This window comes from Erythrolamprus reginae, chromosome 4 (genome assembly GCF_031021105.1).
Source record: "Erythrolamprus reginae isolate rEryReg1 chromosome 4, rEryReg1.hap1, whole genome shotgun sequence".
Taxonomy (NCBI): Eukaryota; Metazoa; Chordata; class Lepidosauria; order Squamata; family Dipsadidae; genus Erythrolamprus; species Erythrolamprus reginae.
In genome coordinates this window covers 83,502,626-83,510,324 of record NC_091953.1, presented here as the reverse complement: position 1 = coordinate 83,510,324, position 7,699 = coordinate 83,502,626, and positions in this window count along the sequence as shown.

The following is a 7,699-nucleotide window of genomic DNA, read 5'->3' as shown; positions in this document are numbered from 1 at the left end:
ATTTAAACTAGATAAAAAGTGTTATGATTTTGATCTCATTAAAAATGAATTGAAAATCTTTTTGTGTGGTAGTGATGTACATTTTATTCCTAAGATTTAGAAAACATTGTTGAAACTGAATTTGGAAAGTAAGCAGGTAAAATATTGTATGATTCAGTGGGCAAGGAATTTTGGATACAATGTGATGCTTGAATGATGGGAAAATATGTGGACAAAAAGTTTAAAATTCACATTAAAATATAATTTAAAAGACAATATCCATAAGATGAAGATGAAAATGTCAAAAGATGAATGTTAAAAATGTAAATCTCAAGAAGGGACCTTTCATCAGTTATGGTGGATTTGTGATAAAGCAAAGAAATATTGGAGTAGGATTCATTTTTTTTAATACAGAAAGAAAGCACATTACACCAACTTCTGGATTGCAAAATATCCAAGCAAACTTAATTCAGTTATATTTTGCATTAAATAATAACTAATAATAATTTATTAGATTTGTATGCCGCCCCTCTCTGAAGACTCAGGGCGGCTCACAACACAATACACAATGTACAAATCCAATATTAAAAAACAGATTAAAACCCTTATCATAAAAATTAATCACACGACCCAAGCAAACCATACATAAACCATAGTAGCTAAGGAGAATATCAACTTCCCCAAGCCTGGTGACATAGGTGGGGTTTTAGGTGCTTACGAAAGGCAGGGAGCGTGGGGACCATAGTTCCCTCTAAGCTGAGCAGTGAGCAATCGCTCACTTAAAAATCATCATCAACTCAGAGTTTTCCAAACCTGCCCAGAAGCCGAGAGGGAAAGAGTGAGAGGGAAGGAGAGAGAGAGGAAGAGAGAGAAACAGATAGAAAAAATAGAGGAAGGAAAAGAGAAAGAAAAAGAATGGGAGTAAGGAAGAGAGAAAGAAAATCAAAATCTAGTTTGAAACTAGCTCAACTATTTAAGTGGCATTTTGATATTGATAGAGTTGCCCTATTATGAGCCCACTGTTTTAGACACACAGTACAGTATTTTATTTTGAAATTCTCTGAGGCAAAACAGGGTGGGTTTTTTATTTGTTTGTTTGTTTGTTTAATTATTATTTCTGTGCCGCCCAGTCCCGAAGGGACTGCCGCTCAGACACTATACTTTTCTGCCCACCCCCCAAAAAAAATTAGAGGAAACACCGGTGGGGACAGTTCTAACCTCTGGGGGAAATTGATTCCAGAGGGTAAAGTAGAAAATTGTTTTAGTAATTAAGAAAGTACAGTCCACAGAGGCATATTCTTATTTCTGTTTCTTTTTCTCTTGATCATTGATACAAGTAATGGAGAGAAGAAGAACTCTACATCATACAGGAGATAATTCCTAAATTTTCAGGATTGGCTTTAATGACTCAACTGCATTATATTTTCAGAAAGCAGAAGAAAAGTAGTTGGCTGTTTTAATCAAGGAAGTTTGGCGTCTCAGTTCTGTCCCCTCCCTTTTTTCCTTAGTTTATAAGTGTGAAATTTCAAATTCCCTTTTCTTCTATCAACAGAAAAGAGCAAACCCCTGCAGTGACATCTTGTCAGTGGGTTTTGCTTTAGTAATCAGCTGGACGCTGCTGGAGTTGCAAAGCCATAAAAAGCTGATAAATCAGATGGTGCCTAGAACTTGTAGTTGAAAGTAGTCATTAAGGACAAATGTTGAACACCAGGGTTAAATTTTAAAGAGGTTTGTGCCTTTATTTGGGATTGAATTCATGCAAGATATCCTCCATAAAGTATCCTACCTTCTCTGATTATGGTGGACCTTGAATTTTAATCTTAAATGAAATGGCCATTATATAAATGTTATTACAGTGATCCCCCGGTTATTGCGTCCCCGACCATTGCGAACAGAGTAATTTGCAATTTTTGAACCCGGAAGTCAAAACACCATCTGCGCATGCGTGCCCTTTTTTCTATGGGCACGCATGCGTAGATGGCGCCCGGCAGATCAGCTGCTGGGCGGCTTCCCTGGGTCTTCCCCCTCTTGCTGGCGGGAGGGCGAAGCCCCCCCCAGCACCCGCTCGCCCGCCCTTCGCCCTTTGCCCGGGAAGTTCACCAGGAGTCAGCAGAGAACGGCGCGCCTATTTTAAAACGATCGGAGCCGGACACGGGTTTGGGGGGGTGCTAGCAAGTCCCCCATGTCGGCGGCGACGTTTTAAAACACCCGCGCGGCTTTCCAATGAGTCCCGAAGACAAACGCGGAAGTTTGACGTTTGTCTTCGGGACTCATTGGAAAGCTCCGATCGTTTTAAAGCAGGCGCGCCGTTCTCCGCTGACTCCTAAAGCGGGGAAGTTCGCCAGGAGTCAGCGGAGAACGGCGCAACTGTTTTAAAACGATCGGAGCTTTCCAATGAGTCCCGAAGACAAACGTCAAACTTCCGCGTTTGTCTTCGGGACTCATTGGAAAGCCGCGCGGGTGTTTTAAAACGTCCCCGCCAACATGGGGGGCTCGCTAGCACCCCCCCGAACCCCCAACCCAGGTTTGGGGGGTGCTAGCAAACCCCCCATGTCGGCGGGGACGTTTTAAAACACCCGCGCGGCTTTCCAATGAGTCCCGAAGACAAACGCGGAAGTTTGACGTTTGTCTTCGGGACTCATTGGAAAGCTCCGATCGTTTTAAAACAGTTGCGCCGTTCTCCGCTGACTCCTGGCGAACTTCCCCACTTTAGGAGTCAGCGGAGAACGGCGCGCCTGCTTTAAAACGATCGGAGCTTTCCAATGAGTCCCGAAGACAAACGTCAAACTTCCGCGTTTGTCTTCGGGACTCATTGGAAAGCCGCGCGGGTATTTTAAAATGTCGCCGCCGACATGGGGGGCTTGCTAGCACCCCCCCAAACCCGGGTTGGGGGTTCGGGGGGGTGCTAGCGAGCCCCCCATGTCGGCGGCGACGTTTTAAAACAGCCGCGCCGCCCCCAATCTTTGGCTCCTCGCTAGCGCTGCGGAAGTTAAAAACACCATCTGCACATGCGCAGATGGTGTTTTTACTTCCGCAGCGCTACTTCGCGAAAACCCGCTCGTTGCGGGGGGTCCTGGAATGGAACCCTCGCAACGAGCGGGGGATCACTGTATATTAATATTATAAATGTAATGTCCTTTTTGTCGTCTCCCCCCTTCATGATATGATCTGGCCTATTGTTGATGAATAAAAGTTGGGTGATGATTCAGCCTGCGATTCATTCATTCATTTTATTTATTGTAAGCATTTATATGGCCACCCAAATCAAACAATATAATTCTGGGTGACATACAAAAACCAGTAAACACATTATCCCACCAATACAACATTAAATACAAATAAATTGTAATGATTAATTGGCAATCAGAGGTTCAAATTTGTTATGTTGAGTGCTAGTTGTGGCAAGTCATTAAGTTACTGGACAAGAAACTGGGAAACCTGAATTCTAACCTTGGCCTTGAAAAGCATCATCATGACTTTGAGTTTCTCTCCACCTTTCTCTCTCAACCATCCCACTTCAAAGAATGCTTGTTATGGAGAAAACATGAGGTAGCAGCATTATGTGCAGTAATGTGAGTTGTCTGCTAGGCCTATTTAATTAGCACTTCTGTGGTATCGTTGAATTGTTGGGGTAAAAGAAAGCAGGGTGGAATCAACTATTTAGCCACCAGTATTTATTAAAGAGGTTAACCACTTTAATAGTGCCTAACCACTTTAATTAATATTGGTGGCTAAATAGTTGATTCCACCCTGCTTTCTTTTACCCCAACAATTCAACGATACCACATAATTCCTCCATGGGAAAAGAGATTCAATATCTAAAATGTCAGTTCCCCCCTCTACGTGCATGCGTGCAGGCAAACGTACACACCTACACACAAAAACCCTGCCACAGCTGGTAGCACATTTCCCAGTCGAGAAAGATCTTTATCTGGAAGAGCAGAGATGCTCTGAATTCCTTAAGGTTGAAAGGCAGGTGGCTCTGAAAGTAAGTAGAGTGATTGGGATTGAGGAGAATACCCACAACCTCACTTGGGCAACAAGAAAAGGGCAAACCCCCATGCCTGTAATGGCAAACTTATGGCATGCATACCCCAGGTGATACACAGAGCCCTTTCTGTGGGCACTCACACCATCGCCAGCTGTTCTTCTGGATTGCGTGATGCACATGCACGTCAAACAGTTGGTCCAGTGTGTATGTGCATGGCAGCCATCTGCTCTTCTGGGTTCTGGTGCTCCAGCACACGTGCTCCAGTTTGGCACTTGGTGCCAAAGAGGTTAGCCATCACTGCCCTACACCATTAACCATATTTTGACAATTGTATTTATAGTCAAAGTGAAAGTTTCTAGTTTTATGCCTAAATGATTGGTGGTTCCCAAAGCTTATTTGGAGGAAATATCTAACTGAAATGGCCTCAGTGGCTTTTTAGAATATAATGTGAACCACAGCCCATCATAACTCTCATCTGGAGTTCTTTTCGTAGGATGTGTAGGTCAGTGAGCAAGCAAGCATAGGATTCCTTTTGTTTTTACTACCACTTGCATACTGGCTGGCTGTTCTTTTCTCTTGTCATCATTTAACTAAGATCCTGCCCATACCATGGGGAAGAGAAAGCATGAGAACAACGAGAGCTGATGGAACCACTATAAAAAATGCTAGGAATAATGAGTGACAATTATTATTGTTTCCTAGAATAGAATAGAATAGAATAGAATAGAATAGGATAGAATAGAATAGAATAGAATTCTTTACTGGCCAAGTGTGATTGGACACACAAGGAATTTGTCTTGGTGCATATGCTCTCAGTGTAAATAAAAGAAAATATAGATTTGTCGAGAATCATGAGGTACAACACTTAATGATTGTCCTAGGGGTCAAATAAGCAATGAAGAAACAATCAATGTTAATAAAAATCTTAGGATACAAGCAACAAGTTACAATCATACAGTCCTAAGTAGGAGGAAATGGGTGATAGGAATAATGAGAAAAAACTAGTAGAAAGTGCAGACTTAGGAAAAATTTGACAGTGTTGAGGGAATTATTTGTTTAGCAGAGTGATTATGATGGAGAAAAAACTGTTGTTGTGTCTAGATGTCTTGGTGTGCAGTGCTCTATAGTGACATTTTGATGGTAGGAGTTGAAACAGTTTATGTCCAGAATACGAGGGATCAGTAAATATTTTCACAGCCTTCTTTTTGACTCGTGCAGTATATAGGTCCTCAAAGGAAGGGAGATTGGCAGCAATTCTTTTTTTCTGCAGTTCTGATTATCCTCAGAGGTCTGTGTCAGTCTTGTTGGGTTGCAGAACCAAATCAGACAGTTACAGAGGTGCAGATGACAGACTCAATGATTCCTCTGTAGAACTGTATCAGCAGCTCCTTGGGCAGTTTGAACTTTCTGAGTTGGCACAGAAAGAACATTCTTTTTTGTGCTTTTTTGATGACGTTTTTGATGTTAGGTGACCATTTTAGGTCTTGAGATATGATAGAACCTATAAATTTGAAGGTCTCTACTGTTGATACTGTGTTGTCTAGTATTGTGAGAGATGGAAGAATGGAAGGGTTTCTCCTAAAATCTACCACCATTTCTACAGTTTTGAGTGTGTTCAGTTCTAGATTGTTCCAGTCACACCACGAAGTTAGTTGTTCCCCCTCCCGTCTCTATGCGGATTTCTCATTGTCTCAAATGAGTCCAAACACTGTTATATCATCTACAAACTTCAGTAGTTTAACAGATGGATCATTTGAGATGCAGTCAGTGGGGTATAGAGAGAAAAGAAGTGGTGAGAGTACACAGCTTTGGGGGTCCCTGTGCTAATTGTACATGTATTTGATGTGATTTTTCCTAGCTTCACCTGCTGCTTCCTGTCTGTTGGGAAGCTTGTCATCCACTTACAAGTGTGTTCAGGTACTTCTAGTTGATTTAGTTTGGTTAAGAGAATGTCTGGTATGATGGTGTTGAATGCTGAAGTGAAGTCTACAAAGAGAACCCAAGCGTAGGTCATTGGAGGTTCAAGATGTTGTAGGATGTAGTGTAGAGCCATATTAACAGCATAATCTGTCGATCTATTTGCTTGGTATGCAAATTGCAGGGGGTCTAATAGTGGATCCGTGATGGTTTTGAAGTGGGATTTCTTCACTTACTTCAGTCATGATGTGGCAAAAGCTAAACAATCAAGTGGGGAGCAGTAAGAAAGGGAGCAGCATTATCTCTAAGTGATTGCAAGGTTGTCAGCTCTGACAAATGCCTAAAGGTTTCAGTTTTGGTGGCATGCTAAATCCAAATGCTAAAGGCATTGATTTGCAAGAATTCACTGAACAAGTGATAAAGAAGGGCAAATGTATGTCAAAGACTATGTCAAGAAGGTGAAGATCTATTATTGTAGAATATTCACTCCTAAATTAAAGGAAGAAAATATGTTGATTTAAAAATGTCCAAACATCTTCTGAATAGTAAAGTGCTGAGCTCTATGCATTTATTGGGGATCCATTAATTTGGATTCTTGCTAGGAACAAGGTATTATATATAATATGTTATCTAAACAGTCCTTTCCAGCTTTCTGATTCTATGATTTACTGCCAAATATGTATACCTAAGAGTGCAAGCAGGAAATTGTTTGTTGCCTAGATTATGGGTTGTAAATTTTTGATAGCTTAGACGTCCTTGTCAGCAGTGTTAAACTGCAGATTTCTTCAAACCATTCTTTAATAATGGAGTTATTGCAGGTGACTTGATAATAGGCAAAGCTTCAGAGGCTATATCTGTTGATATTGCCCAAATAGTATGTCCATAGTAGATGGGGAGAAAAAAAAATATCTGGGCTTCTAACTGTATGCTGTTTCTATGGCTTATTTCATCTTTTACAAATGACAGATGGTATTCTTAAAGCAATTGCAACACAGAGGACAAGAATTATTCCATATGAATACAGTTGAAGTGCCTTTGATATATGAGTGTTCTCCAGTAGATAAACAGTAAGAAGGAATATACCTGCTTAGGAAAAAGATTTAAGGCAGGGTTTTAAAAGTATCATATATCTAATTCAACAACTAGAAAATCCAGCTAATATTGCAATCATTGAATAGTCAAAATGACTTCTCAGAGCATCTGGAAATAGCTCTCTTCTGCATTCTGTACAATCAGGTTGCTGCTGCTCAATGCCAGGTCGGTGGTAAATAAAGCTCTCCTCATCCGGGATCTGATCCTGGATGAGGAGGCCGACCTGGCATGTATTACTGAAACCTGGCTGGGCCCAGAGGGAGGTGTTCCTCTCTCTGAAATTTGCCCAGCCGGGTTTCAGATATGGCATCAACCTCGACCCCAGGGAAGGAGGGGAGGAGTGGCTATTATAGCCAGGGAGAGCCTTTGCCTACGTGGACTCATTGCTCCGGAAATTGCGGATTGCGAGTCTCTCTTGATGAAGTTGGACTTAGGGGTTCAGGTGGGCTTATTTCTCACGCACCTGCCTCCCAGCTGCGTGTCAAAAGCCCTGCCTGTGCTACTCGAGGAGGTAGCCGGGTTGGCGGTGGAGTTCCCCGGACTTATTGTCCTGGGGGACTTCAACCTGCCATCACTCAGCGAAACCTCTGGGTTGGCACAGGAGTTCATGGCCACCATGACAGCCATGGACCTGACTCAAGTAGTACAGGGTCCGACTCACGAAGGAGGGCACGCACCTGACATGGTATTCCTTTCCGAGCAATTGAGTAATGGTCTGAG